Consider the following 15,881-nt stretch of genomic DNA (forward strand, 5'->3'; position numbering starts at 1 on the left):
GTATGTTATAAAGTTTAGGTCCTATCAATTCGGTATGGTTAATTGGGTTGTGATTTCACATTCCATTTTCTCTACATACAAAATTGTTCTTTTCATTTATCTCCGGATTCATTTTTAATTTATTGAATCCAAAACTATAAAAATAAAAAAGAATACATTGAGACTGTAGGTACACTATATTGTTCTACGTACAAATTGTTCATTTAGGTACTGTCAATTAGGTTTCATTCAGTAAAGTCGGTTAGGTACTATATAGAGTAGGTCTGATCAATTCGGTATGGTCAATTAGGTTGACATTCCATTTTCTCTATTTGTATTGTTTTAATTTTTTTCATTTATTTCTAGATTCACCATCAATTTGGCATCTAAAAGCCTTTTTTTTTCTTTTTTTCTTCCGAATACAACGAGATTTTTGGTTTTTGAATTTCCTAACTTTTTTTGTTTGATCATGGTTTCTGAGTTATCTGGGTTCTTTGATTGGAATAACACATGGAGGTTTATGGTAATGACCATAATGTTATTGTTATAACGAACATGTTAATTATGGATCTAGTTAATTAAGCATTCTTGGAAAATTAATTATATATTTGTTTCTCTAATAGGTTTTAAGAGAGTAATAAGGGTAAATAGGGAAACTAAAAATGCAACAAAATTTATATAAAAAAAATATTGAATTAGACATTATACCTATACTAAAAACCCAACGATGTTGCACTGTTCACGGACAGTGCGCGGACCAAAATGCCCCTCAATTCTTTTGTTAAGCCACTTTTTTGCCATCTTTTCTACAGTAAAATGACTTCCTTGCCCTCTGACGCCACGCGTTTATCATCCCCGGTTTCGATTTCTTTGGATGCTTCGGTTTCTCTCTCCACCTGTCAACCATCGCTGTGTCTTCTGACATCTTCCCTTGCTTTTCACTCTTTTTGCTTCTGATGTTTTTCATTCGTTCTCCTCTAATTTCCGTTCGATTGTTTGGCTTTCGTGGGTTTCGTTTCCTTTGCTCTCTCTCTCCCTGGTGCCTGTGTTGGTTTCTGTTGTTGTTGATCTGTGTTCTCTCATGTCTTGCTCTTCTATCACCTTAAAGCTTTCCGGTGAGTTATTCAAAACTTGAATGTGGGAGGTTTTTTTTTTTTTTTCCAGATCTATGGGTTTTATTCTCTTCAATTTTAGATGTTAAGAATTGATTGTTTATTTTGGTGAGATATTTTATTAGCATTTGTTATGTGTTCAGATCAAGGATTGAATTGGGTTTGGGAGTTTTAATTTATGATTTTTTTTGTTCAAATTTTTAGTTACAGGAATTTTTAATTAGTTTGTGTTCTGGGTTTCAGATTTTTCGAAAATTTCACTGTATTTCGCAGATTGGAGTCTTCTGTAACAATCGGAGCTGTTGGGATTTTGAAAAAAATGGGAGTAATTTTTCTTTTGGGTTTCGTCTCTCTGGTATTTATACTGAACCCAAAACCCCAAAAGATTTGAACTTTCTGGTAAATTAATTTACCTTTTTCTGATTTTTTTTTCTTTTTGGAGAATTTTTGTAAATTGCTGCCATTGTGTTATGAATTAGGAGAAAAACAGGGTTTCAGATGCAAAGGACGAGATGGTTATGTGTGTTTTGTGTAATTCATGATATTGTATGAAGTTTGGGTTGAGGTATCAATTTACTTGGAAATGTATATATACAGGTTGAATATGCCATTTGAGAAACTATGGTTTATTCCTATGTTTGGTAATTATTTTCATATTATTCTGGATTCGTTTAAGTTGCAGTTTGCACCATTGGAAGATGTTTATCCAATTCCAAGTATCTAATTGATTTTGTACCAATATACAGTACTCAAATGGCGTTCTAAGATTCATATAGCCGATCCCACTCAGTGACTTGGATTTTCCAAGTCTCCAACCGAGAAGTTTTCCTCACTCGGGAAATTAAGGAAACACTACCCCAACCTACATGCTCCACTCAGAAAGCTTCAACATACAAGCTTCAACAAAAGAAAATTCAAAGAACTTAGCGAAGAAGGCTTTGGTGTATTTAACAGAATACGTTGAAATGAAGGAAAGCTTATTTATTGATATCCCCGATCAGCTACAAATATGTACATATACATGAGTCAAAATAAACACACAAGACGGAGCCTTCACAAAGGTTGCTTAGGAGAAGTCTCAGCAGTCGGTAGAGCCCCAGAAAGAGAAGGCACCGGAGGGGGATCATTTGGAGCCTCAGTACTGGACAGAACCCTAGAAGGAGGAGGCATCAGAGGTTGATCATTCGGAGCTTCATTACGCGGTACAGCCCCAGAAGACGAAGGCAATAAATGCCTTTGGAACAAACCCACAAATCTCTGATGATCAAGTAAAACCTGACCATCAGTTTCCTTCATCTGGTCAAGCTTCCTCTTCATGTTTGTAGCATAGTCATGTGCGAGCCGGTGCAACTGTTTATTCTCATGCTTGAGCCCTCTAATCTCCTGTTTGAGACTCATCACTTCAGCCGCCAAGGATTCAACTTGGCGGGTTCGAGCAAATAGGCGTTGGGCCATATTAGACACAGAACCTGCACACTGAACACTGAGAGCCAGCGAATCCTTAACAGCTAACTCATCAGACCGTTTGGAAAGTAGTCTGTTATCTTTGGGAGTGAGAAGGTTCCTGGCCACCACCGCAGCGGTCATATCATTCTTCATCACGGAATCCCCAACGGTAAGAGGACCAGTAGGGGAGACGAAGGATGGGCGCCATATGTTGTCTGGAGAAGGCGGGGCTGCCTCTTCAACAAGGTTCAAGTCAAAACGACGGTCGGAGGGGCCAGACATTTTCAAAGGTGTTGAAGAGAGAAGAGGTCGGACAAATCAAGATCTTAGAAGTGCAAGAATGAAGCTTCTACTGGTGGAGATTCAAGTGTGCTTTGGAACTTAATGCCAGCCTCTATAAAAATCTGCACTCGACGGAGCTTCAGAAAGCGAAGAGGCGCCTGCTCAGAAATCGAAGAGGCGTTTGCTTTCTCAAAAGCTGGGCTGCTTAGAGATCACGAGGGTTGATCTCAGAAATCAAAGAGGCGTTTGCTTTCTCAAAAGTTGGGCTGCTCAAAGACCATGAAGGCCGATCTCAGAAATCGAAGAGGCGCTCGCTTTCTCAAAAGCTGGGCTCCCCAGAGACCACGAGGGCCGATCTCAGAAATCGAAGAGGCACCTACTTTTCCAGCCTTGTCAGCACCCGTCACACGCACACTCAGCTTTGCAGAAATTATGGGCATTCTGTCGAAGACTTCTGGGGAAGTAGAAAACACATGAATCTTACTGTTCAATCACCCACTTCCCACACGCAACAATAGCTCATGGGTACCACAGATAACTTTGCCAAAGTTCTCTGCCAAAGTTGAGCACGTGAAGCTTGCAGCTCCCACTACATCGCTCTGACCAAGAAGGGTAAAAGAATAGCAAAGAAACAGCACCAACAAAGTTTAGACCCATAAATTTTGAAGGTCTAGCTACCATATTATTACCCACAAGGGTAAAGGAACAGTACCACTGCTGGATAATTGGAAAGTCCCTGTGTGTCAACCTTTGTGCTTCGTGGCAAGGTAGACTAGCAAACATGCCCAACCTTTACTCACATTCGAGAAAACACTCCCAATAAGATTGCTTGCTCCAAAATCGAAGAGGCACCGTCCTCCGAATCTCGAGAGCCAGACTCCCAACGTGACTACTTTCTTAAAAATCGAAGAGAGGGTAAAGGAACAGTACCATTGCTGGATAATTGGAAAGTCCCTGTGTGTCAACCTCTGTGCTTCGTGGCAAGGTAGACTAGCAAACATGCCCAACCTTTACTCACATTCGAGAAAACACTCCCAACAAGATTGCTTGCTCCAAAATCGAAGAGGCACCGCCCTCCGAATCTCGAGAGCCAGACTCCCAACGTGATTACTTTCTCAAAAATCGAAGAGACACTGCTCCCTGAATCTTCGAGAGCCAGACCCCCAGCATGATTGCTTTCTCAAAAATCGATGAGGCATCGTTCTCCGAATCAATCGAAGAGGCGCTCGCTTTCTCAAAAGCTGGGCTGCTCAGAGACCACGAGGGCCGATCTCAGAAATCGAAGAGGCACCTACTTTTCTAGCCTTGTCAGCACCCGTCACACGCACACTCAGCTTTGCAGAAATTATGGGCATTCTGTCGAAGACTTCTGGTGAAGTAGAAAGCACATGAATCTTACTGTTCAATCACCCACTTCCCACTACATCGCTCTGACCAAGAAAGGTAAAAGAATAGCAAAGAAACAGCACTAACAAAGTTTTAGACACATAAATTTTGAAGGTCTAGCTACCATATTATTACCCACAAGGGTAAAGGAACAGTACCACTGCTGGATAATTGGAAAGTCCCTGTGTGTCAACCTCTGTGCTTCGTGGCAAGGTAGACTAGCAAACATGCCCAACCTTTACTCACTTTCGAGAAAACACTCCCAACAAGATTGCTTGCTCCAAAATCGAAGAGGCACCGTCCTCCGAATCTCGAGAGCCAGACTCCCAACATGACTACTTTCTCAAAAGCGAAGAGAGGGTAAAGGAACAGTACCATTGCTGGATAATTGGAAAGTCCTTGTGTGTCAACCTTTGTGCTTCGTGGCAAGGTAGACTAGCAAACATGCCCAACCTTTACTCACATTCGAGACAACACTCCCAACAGGATTGCTTGCTCCAAAATCGAAGAGGCACCGCCCTCCGAATCTTGAGAGCCAAACTCCCAACATGATTACTTCCTCAAAAATCGAAGAGACACTGCTCTACGAATCTCGAGAGCCAGACCCCAGCATGATTGCTTTCTCAAAAATCGAAGAGGCATCGTTCTCCGAATCTCGAGAGCCAGATACCACAGACCACTTTTTCAAAGTGCTCTGACAGAGTTAAAACATGTGAAACTGGCAACTCCCACTACCGTGCTATGACCAAGCAGGGTAAAGGAATAGCATTACTACTTGTTGTTAGGGAGACTCCTATATATGTCGACCTCCATCCCTAACGGACAGGCAGACCTGCAAAAATGCTCAACCCTTCATCATATCTGAGAGGGCACTCCCAACGAAGCCTTTCGAAATATTCAGCTTTCTTTCCCCCCGATAATACCTCTGCAAACAAGTTATACTAGAGCAAGAATATCTCATATCATCAGGGTTAAAAGCAAGAGTATCCCATATCATGCTTTTTCCCTGTCTTTTCCTTTGGCCTTGTTTTTACCTGCAAGACAAGGAGAAAGAGAGCAATCAGTCAGCACTTGGAATCAAGCTTCCAGCCAGGAACTGACTGCCTGGAACCCCTTACCTGATTACTTACCTGGCATTGCTCTCGAGTACTCATCTTCAACATCTTATGTTTCCAGGGAAGATTCCGCATCTGCTTGAGGAACAGATAGGGCAAGTGCGAAGGATACAAGGAAGCATGTGGAGACAAGCGTAACAGCACACGTGCCGATACATCCATTACTCTGTCAAAAGCAAAAGTATCCCATATCAGCAGGGTGGAACGTACTCTAGATTTGATGGACTTGTTTTGACCCTCAAATTCTTCAGTCGGCCTTATACTCTGGAGGAAACCAGAAAACCCTCCAGCTCAGTTCAAGAATAAGCCTGTGGAAAGTTACTTCTTCAAAAGCAAAAGTATCTCATATCATCTCTTCTCATTTTTCTTCTCTTTATCCTTCATGCTGCTGCAAGATGGGGAGAAGGTGAACAATCAGTCGGAGCTCTGATTGCTTACCTTGTCTGTCACCTCTTTCAGCAGACCCCCTAGCTCGGCGACTTGGGGGACTCCTACTACATGGTTTGTATCGCGCTTGACCAAGCCTGAGACTACAAGTAAGCTTCAAGTGAAATTGATACATTACCTTGTGCATCTCCACCAGTTAAAGATACCACCCCTGGATGGAGGAAGAGTACTTCCAGAGAAGATGCCACGTCTACCTATGAGACAGATAAGGCAAGTCAAGACGACACCACACTCCGATACTTAGAAGTTTCGTGATTACGAGATCATTCTCCCACAATATTTCCTAATGTCACTTGTACTAAATCATTCACTTTTACTCACTAAAGGAGAGCTTGAACCTATGTACTTGTGTAAACCCTTCACAATTAATGAGAACTCTTCTATTCCGTGGACGTAGCCAATCTGGGTGAACCACGTACATCTTGTGTTTGCTTTCCTATCTCTATTCATTTATATACTTATCCACACTAATGACCGGAGCAATCTAGCGAAGATCACAAAAAGCGACCGTTTTCGCTACCTAGGATCTATCTTGCAAGAGAACGGAGAATTAGATGGAGATCTCAACCATAGAATACGAGCTGGATGGATGAAGTGTAAGAGTGCATCCGGCGTGTTGTGTGACCGTCGTAGGCCACTGAAGCTCAAGGGAAAATTTTATAGGACGACAATAAGGCCAGCGATGTTGTATGGCACAGAATGTTGGGCGGTGAAGCATCAACACGTACACAAAATGGGTGTAGCGGAGATGAGGATGCTTCGTGGGATGTGTGGGCACACGAGAAAGGATAAGATTGGGAATGAGGATATCCGAGGTAAAGTAGGAGTAGCCGAAATTGTAGGAAAGATGAGAGAAAATCGGCTCCGATGATTTGGACATGTGCAAAGAAGGTCGACTAACGCTCCGGTTCGAAGATGTGACTACGGGACAGAGGTTCAGGGCCAAAGGGGTAGAGAAAGACCTAGGAAAACTTTGGAAGAGACTCTAAGAAAAGACTTAGAGTACTTGGATCTAACGGAGGACATGACACAAAACCGAGCGCAATGGCGTTCTAGGATTCATATAGCCGACCCCACTTAGTGGGAAAAGGCTTTGTTGTTGTTGTTGTATACAGTACTCAAATGCTCTCAACGAATACCCGCTTTCTCCCTCTCTCATGATGATTGCTGCGTATTACCAGGCCGAGAGAAGGGGAGAATCCAGCCTTCCCAAACTTCGCATGCCTTCTTGGCTATGGAGGATCAACTGGTGCAATTGAAATTCCTTATAAAGTTTGGTAATTATTATTGACATGGTGTGACGTTTGCTATTAACTACGCTGAAATATTTGAGAAATGTAGAGTAAACAAAAGAGAGAAGGAATTTTAGAGATAGAATGATATAATAATTGCTCTGTAATTGTATGATGAATTAAGTAATCAACAGAGAGAGAGAGAGAGAGAGAGGGAGAGAGAGAGAGAGCTAGCAACTTATACAACAACAAATCACCTCGCTTAGCTCTCACGACACATACTCAACATGCTAACAAACACTAACCTCTAAACTGATCTGCTGAGCACCTCTGTTTATGTACCCACCACTCATCTTTTGGCACTAATCAATATTTGCAAAATCTAGAGTTGCAGAAACCCCATTTTTAATGAATATTATTTTTAGTTGATAATTAATTGATGATTAATCTATTCATTGTGCATTATTTTATCACCAAATACTTTGAATATTCATTAGCAAAAGATATAGGGTTCACTATTTAATGAATAGAATTTTGATGCTGGATTGCATTTCCTGAGTTATAGATGTGGTAAATCCATTATTTAATAGCTGAATAATCATAATGTTTTGGCCACTTATCTTGAATTTTGTTCAAATTGGAGAAGTCACATGTTTCTTAAATGGAAACCTGTGTTATTTGAATTTGGCTTTTACACTCGAAGTCAAACTGACTCTAGCTTGAACTACATTTGTAAATCCCGTGTTGTGCAAATTACTTTACACAGCATGACCTGCATTTCTAACTGTTTGCTGCTCTATACATTAAAGATAGTGTACATCAATTTACTCTTTGTAGTGTATGTGACTGTGATCTTGAATATTTGATATTCTTTGAGATTTTCAGCATTCAGGTTTTGAATATTTGCTTTCCATGTTTGAATATTTTGTTCATTCAGTTTCAAGTGTTTTCTTTTTGTGTATAAGAATATCTCAGTAACTCATTGTTCTTTATTTCCTCTAGGTTGTGATGGTCGCTATTTTTCAAAGGATGCTGTTGAATTTCAAGATTGAAACCGCTGGCTTTCAATCTTTTTAAACAAGTTACCTTTGTAAGGTATCAAAACTATAATTTTTCTGTACAGCTAAGACTTTGGATTTAGTCAAATTAGGTGCTCAATCAGTTGATATAATGCCATTTACTTGCTTTTTTATTTATTCCTTACCTTTTGTTATTGTGATGTAATTCGGTAAGTCATTCTTATTGGGCGGTTATATTTTTCTCATAATTTTGTTTGACATTATTATTTAATCAAGGACAACACTGTTTATAATAAAAAACTGATTAAATAAACCATGTAAAGAAAAGTTGTTTTTAATTTAAGAGCAGTGGGTTGCAAGGTAGATATAAAATGTTAAGGTGGGATAAAATTGAAGTGGCAAGGGTGGGGAAAATATTTATAATTTGTGGTAGAAAAACAGAAGAAAGATGGATTGACCTCATCTGGATTTATTTAATTTTTGTTTTAAAAAAAAAATTGATTCAGGATTTACATGGTAATTTGTGTTGTGATTTAAGGAATTCTGTGTATTATGATCTGTGAGTTTAATTACTCATCATTTTTTTTTATCTGTTTGTTTTGCAGGTTGTCTTTGTGTTAGAATTGCAACAGTTTATGCAACTTTTCAATCTTTAAACTGTTTCAGGGTAAGATTTAGATAACAATATAGTTGGCTGAAAATTTGAAAGAATGTGCTGGCTTTGTTTTTGCTGAACCCAAGCGTTTGTTTTCTTTTTTGTTAACTAATTTGAAAGCTGTGCATAGACGGTCAACTGTGGCCAGATCTCTTGATAAAGCATATGCACCGAATTGGAAATATCAAATTATCAAAAATGAACCAAGTTGGTTTATAATAGCAAAATGTTTTCCAAAATAGTAGAATGTGAACAAATATATAATAAAGAGCAAGTGGAAAAACGATACTTACCAATATTGACAATGGATTTTTTGGAGAGAATGTTATACACAGTATTTTTATTGCCCCTATTTGTATCTTGAATTTTGTAATAGGTATAGATAAAGATGTGATTGTCCTATATATATTTTGGTAAATCATTTTTCTTATATCCTTCTGTTATCATGCTTGCTCTGGATTCTACAGGTTTTTTCAAAGTTTATTTGGTTGCTGGAAAAAAACTGTGAAATGAAGGGCTTCAGAGTTCGATCATTTGTGCCTCAAAATTGGTAAGGTTTCTTTCCCCTATATAATTTTGATTGGTACTTATAGATTTTCATCATAAATTATTGTATTCTCTTGTAAAGAAGTTCATTTTTGACACTTATGTAAACTTTAACACCACTTCACCAGATAACTTAAATTTGTTTTGTTTGATCATTATGTTATAATATTCTATGTGGTTATAAGTTTGAAAAATGTGGGGAGACGGATCAGTTATGAACAAATTAGCATGGTTCATCCTAATGTTATATAAGTTAGGTTGCTGATTTGTTTCCTCATCTCTTCATTGGTGATTTGTGTTTTCAGTGACCTTCCATTCTTGGGTAATAAGTTTTTGTGAAGATAATGTGTTCAGTTCTTTTTTTTAAATTTCTGTTATGTGTGGTTCTATGTCATGTGATTAGAGGTTCCAAAATAGAAACATTACTTATTTTATTTGGTCAGAGTGGGGAGGAAGTTCTGTTCAATTTTGGTTTTTCCAATGGCTTAGGAAGAAATTATGTCACTATTGGTATTGCAGTTGTCCGCTTGCATAAATTACAAGGTATGCTACAATCTTCTTTGGTAGATTTGATTCAAATTGATAGATTTCGGTGAGAAAGAAACTTTTATCTTTTCCTTCAGTTAAGGACTCTTAGGACTTCAAATTTGTAAAAGATGTGAATATTAGAACAATGGCAATGTATGTGAATATTAGAACGATGGCAATAGAACTGCCAACCCATATGGATTGTAAACAGATTTCAACATATATCTAAATAGTATTGCATATCGTATGTATTTAGAGCTTTTCACATATTTTATAGTTTTAACACCCACAGCATCGCGCGGGCACCGTTGCTAGTGGAATTCTGTAATCTGATGATAGGAGCATATTTATGCGACTTAGTTGGTTTGTTCTTGTGCATTTATGTCGTGTTTCCTTAGTTATTTTAATGTTTAAAGTCATTTTCGTGTGTTTTCAGATTTTATGGACAAAGTAGGCAAGAAGATGCATTTTGGAGCAAAATGGAGCTTGGAATGCATGTCACATATTTGGGCCAAAGTGGATGGACGAATTTGAGAACTAAAGAGGCCAAGAATGTGAAGAATTATGGTCCAAAAAATGAAGAACTCAGCCCAAAAATTTGTCACCCCAACTTGCCTTCATTGCCATGCAAAACAACATAGAATTCCCTTTGGATTCCCATGCCATGCTTGATCACTTTTGTCCCCTACATAATTTCTGATTTCATGCTTCAATTCATTTAATTATTACACTTAATTGCTAGATACCTCTTGTTCCCTTCACCCACAAAATTTTATACAACTTTCACAACCATAACATGCACCAATTGATGCTCCATCATTCACATTTGGAATCTCATGCCTTGTGTACCACATGTTGCTGTACCTTTGACCCATTTATTGACACATTTTCACCTCCCTTTCCATCTCTATGCAATGTACACAATCATTCATGCCCCCTAGCTACAAGACCACTCCATTTTACCCTTCACACTTTGCATCATCACTTCATTTTCACCCTTGGACCATTGCACACCACATACTCTTTGCCATGCATTCTACCTAGCCTAACCTGATTCTCTAAGGTTTTTGGGGCCTATATATACATGTTTACATCCCTTGGCAAAGGGTTCACACTCTCATATTCACCATTCATCACAGAAATTCGTCCATACTCACCCTAGGTAGCAAAACACCCCAAAAACACTATTCTAGTGCCTAGAAAACATAACAGTCACTCCACCTTCTTCCACCCTCATTGCCTAGCTTTCCACCACCCTCCAACCCTCAAACACTCCTCCACACTTACCCTAAACCTTTCCATACCATTTCCCATCCATTCTACATCATAAAACTACCCAAAAAAACTGTCCACAAAGCAATCTGCCGCAAGCAAGGGAAAGGATAATTCTTGGATGCACTTGTTGCCAAGTTGAAGCATTTTAGGTGTTTTCTTTCCTTTGATTTTAATGTCTAATTTTATGTATCTTTGCTTTGTGAGTATGAGGAACTAAACCCCTCTTAGTTAGGGGGTGATTCGAAACTATGTTCATACTTGCAATATGATTTGATTACATCCAGTTGTGATTCATAAGTTGTGAATTCAATTTACTTATCCGATCGTATAAAAAATGATTTGTGTATGTTGGTTGAGAGTGCACGCTTAATTTTCATGCATGAATTTAACGCTAGAATATAAGGGAGTTTCACCTAATCGTTATGAACTTATATTCACAAGTAGTGAAGGTTGCTAGTCACAATCACGTTAAGTAAATTCTTGGCATAAGTTTCATGCAATTCATAGTAACGAGTGCTTCGTCAATGCTTATGTTTTTCATAGAACTTAATGATTCTTGCTTGTATCTCTATTATGCAATTCATGTAGGGAACTTGTAGGGAATGTTTTGAGTTGTCGTATGCAATCATCCAACCCAATAACTTGTGGAAAAACTGAGGGTTAATTAGTGCAATTCACGGTTAATTTGAGGCGTTGAGTATTCATAGCTTATCGAAAAGCAACTGGAAATCGTTTTGTATGCAAGTGTGACATGTGTGGAGAAGAACCTCCTAGCTAGCCTTCCATCCATAAGTTTCATTCAAATTCATTTTACAATCTGTTTTGATTCACTTAAATTTGTCTAAGAATTTGTTTACTTTGTTCTTGTCTTAATTTAATTATTTTCGTCCAAAATCAACCCCATCTTATTTCTTTGAGTCATATTAATTAGAACTTGTCTTAGATTATGTTTTTAAGTGTTTTAGTTCATTAGAAAACCAAAATTCGTCCAAGTTTGTGTTAGAGTCCCAAAACTGCCCAGATTGTGTGTTTAAGGTAGTTTTGAGTGTTTAGGGGCTGTTTTGAGTCTTTTGGTTTGTTTTAGTGTTTTAAATTATAGTTTTGCATTCTTTGAGTCTAGTTAGTGTTTTAAACTTTGTTTTTACGTTTTCAAGTCAGTTTCCAAGTGATTTAGCAATCCCTCCTAATCCCCGGCCTAGAACGACCCCTACTTACATACTTTACTACAATTGATAAAAAGAGGGTTTAATTTTGTGTGTTTAGTTATTTTACGCATCATCTGACATGGAGGACTATTTTTAGTTTTTAATCTTACGTACAATATTATTGAAAAAACAATCTTATTTAGGGATTAAAACGAAGTTTTCTATTTTGTAAACCATAATTAATGTATAAGGCCTAACGAATCAATAATGCAAAAATTATCGGACCTAATGAACTAAAACATAAAAAATACAAACCGTACCAAATTGACCAGACCTAATGGACTAAAACATAAAAAATACAAATTGTACCAAATTGACCGCATCGAATCTATCGGACCTAATGAACTAAAACATAAAAAATACAAATTGTACCAAATTGATCATACCGAATCTAGCGTTAAAATTAATGAGATTCATTAATTTTGGATTAATTTTTTAATTAACTTATTAATTAAAAAACGTTTTGATTAAGAGACACAACTCTTAGAAAGAGTTGTGCATTTTCAAATACGATGAACAAGTATTTGAAAGGGTGTGAAACAACCTATATAATTGCAATCACAGTTTCCAAGTAGAATCAGCTTTTCTTCCTCTTTTCTTCCTCTTTTTCATCCTGTGTTCCTGACACATTGAAAAATCTCTTGTCCAAGATATCCTTGAAGTCTCCAATTACAAGACGTGGGTCATTTGCTCCCTGAATCCTGCTGCCAAGAATTCTCCATTGGTCACGCCCTTTCTTCTCATCTGTACTCGCATACACTGCAAATAATCTCCAGGTTTGTTGTTTTTGTCCATCCATGATATGAGCTTCAATATGGAAGTTACACAAAATTAATGAATTAGAATGTATATCATAATAAATTTAAAGTTTAATGTGGAGTCATTAGATCGTTAACTATTAAAACAAAAATATAATATAAATTTGAATTAAGTATACATTAAAGGGCTTAGGTTCGATTCTCGCCAAAGACGGATTTGAACCACATTATTGCTAACCTATTGTGAGACATAGCCCACTCCCTCATCCCTTTACTATAGATAATATCATTTGTTAAAAAAAAAAAATTTGATATGTAATCACCAGATTTTATTAAATTTTAATCTTCTTCAAGGATTAAAGTTCAAAAACTCATTTAATTCTTATGATTTAGAACATCTCTAAAGGAGATGTCATGCCAATTCCTAATCGATATGTAATCAAACACCATATTTTATTAAATTTTAATCTTCTTCAAGGATTAAAGTTCAAAAATCCATTTAATTCTTATGATTTAGAACATCTCTAAAGGAGATGTCATGCCACATAGGAATTGACATTTCGGTTGAAAAAATCATTAGTTTTTTGGGAAAACTTGATATAAGTCCAATTTTTTTAGCCAATAGTAGGAATAGTCCAATTTATTAAAATAAGTCCAATTCCTTAAATTTAATTATTTTATTATCAAGTTTCAGCATGAAATGAATATCGTACTTGATTTCAAAAAAAAAAAAATTATTATCAATAATTATCTATTCAATGATAAGATTTATTATAAAAATCAAATTTCTTCCTAATTATCTCTTTGATTATTTCTTTTTATTTTTATTTTTTGTTATTTCTTATTCTTCCTCTTGCTTTAAACCCCATTTATAGATTTTATTTTTAATTTTTATAATCAACCTATATCACAGGTTAATTATTTTTATGTATTTATATGACAGATTCTTTTTTATAATCAACATGTCACAAATTAATGTGTCTTGCTTGTAGGTATATTATGTTTTTTCCTACCTTTTAGTTAGGTTTCATATCTCGCTTACAGGTATAATATATATTTATATATTTGTTACTTGAGTTAAGGTAGAATGTTTTGTAGATAATTTATGTTAGTATATTAGTTTTTGTTGTTGTAAGATATTAACTAGATTTTTTAGAGTTGAAAAATACATAATATTAGAAGATTTTAATTGATTTTTAATATTTAAATATATATATAAAATGAGTATAAGAGAAATAAAAACATGTAATTAGATAATTGGACTCCCTCCTAAAAATCATCTATGTTTTTTGACCTAGATCTAAAAACCCCTAGTTTTTTTTATTGTTATTGCTAATATGAACTTTTTTGACATCTCATTTGAAGATGTTCTTAAGATGTATTACGATTTTTTATAATTTTCAATTTTATCACAAAATTGACAGAATTTTCAATTTTACAATGTTGATGTTAGAGGACACCACTTTCAGCTTGTACCGTTTGGCTCTGGCAGAAAACGTTGTGTTGGAATGCAATTAGGGATTACTGTGGTACACTTTGTGTTGGCACAGCTTGTGCATTGTTTTGATTGGGAACTTCCAGATAACATGTTGCCAAATGAGTTGGATATGACTGAGGAGTTTGGTTAGTAGTTTCAAGGGCCAAGAATCTGCTCGCTATTCCCTCATTTCGCCTTCAGAATTGAGCATGGATGTTGTGGACTAGCTATCTTTTTTTTTTCTTTTTTTTTCTTTTTTTTTTAATGCTGTTTACATTTGTTTTCTTCACTTGAAGAGGAGAACAAGCACTGGTATAAATTAAATAAGTTTGTGTCAAATTTTCAATAATGAAAAGTTGAGTATGTATGTGAAATCCCGTCTCTGGAATTTCATTATATAATTACATATTTCATTATTTAAATTCTTATTTCGTAATTATGTGATTTTTATTTTAAACCAAATTTCGTTAATTTTAGAATTTTATTTACTTAGTTACAAAGTTTGAATTTTTGTAAGCAATCATTTAAAAACTGTAAACCTTTAGTGTTCTCAAATAGAGCTCAATCCCACGAGAATGCAGGTGAAAGCCGTTGGCGAATCGGAACGATAACGAAGAAGTTACGGACGTTAAAAGTTCGATATAAATAATATAAAAACCCTGTTATAATATAATATGTAGATGACCCATATGAATAGTTCCTTACTATTCATCTGTGGAAAAATCACATGGATTACTATTTTTGCAAAGTAATTTCCCTATTCCTTGGAAGAAGTTTGTGTAAAGTAAATAGTATTGCTACATTATTCAATTAGATGAAAATCTCATAAATCTCATAGGTCACTAGACCTATTTTTCAAAAAATAGACTACTCTTAATAATAGCTCACAAAATTAAATTTATCCACAAATTTGATATGGCATTCGTGTCCCAGACAATGACGAGTGATGTGTGATTTCAAAATTCACATACTACGTGTTTTTGTGGTTGTTGGAGTTTTAAAAGTATACTGAAATGACTGACGCACCATTCCAATTGCCACTACAAAGCGAGGGCGATCAACAGAAGAAATCTAAATTGTCGTTTTAGTCAACTAACCTTACGGTGGCACCTTGACCTTTCTACCAATTTCTTTTTATTTTCTCGACCAACAATTAACAAGGTGTCAGGGCATGCAACGTGATTTATTTTTTATTTTTTAATGAAATGATCACAGAGCGGCCTTATAATTTTTGGAATGTGCTATTCACACTTCTTTTTACTTTTCACACATCTTTTGTTAATTTCTTTCTGTTAATTTTCTTCAATCCATCTGATCTGATGGTCGAAAACCAAAAAAATATGAAAGAAGTAAAAAAGGATGTATGGATATCACATCCCTATTTTTTATGTCTAAGAAAAATTGGATCGGCCGAGGTGT

The 15,881-nt window shown here is 36.4% G+C and overlaps 1 long non-coding RNA gene across 5 annotated transcripts; it reads left to right on the plus strand.

Annotated features, from left to right (window-relative positions):
- Nucleotides 1–855: 855 nt before the first annotated feature.
- Nucleotides 856–14,954, plus strand: LOC103426787 (uncharacterized). Of its 5 annotated transcripts, none has more exons than XR_011573214.1 (6): nt 856–1,094; nt 6,883–7,044; nt 8,002–8,094; nt 8,624–8,685; nt 9,141–9,223; nt 14,439–14,954. It is a non-coding gene; the product is annotated as an uncharacterized lncRNA (long non-coding RNA). The 5 variants fall into 5 exon arrangements; XR_011573213.1 differs by lacking the exon at nt 14,439–14,954 and adding an exon at nt 10,184–11,305; XR_011573216.1 differs by lacking the exon at nt 14,439–14,954 and adding an exon at nt 1,335–1,656 and having other exon boundaries at nt 9,141–9,994.
- The last annotated feature ends 927 nt before the right edge of the window (nt 14,955–15,881 follow it).

This window comes from Malus domestica, chromosome 11 (genome assembly GCF_042453785.1).
Source record: "Malus domestica chromosome 11, GDT2T_hap1".
NCBI classification, from domain to species: domain Eukaryota; kingdom Viridiplantae; phylum Streptophyta; class Magnoliopsida; order Rosales; family Rosaceae; genus Malus; species Malus domestica.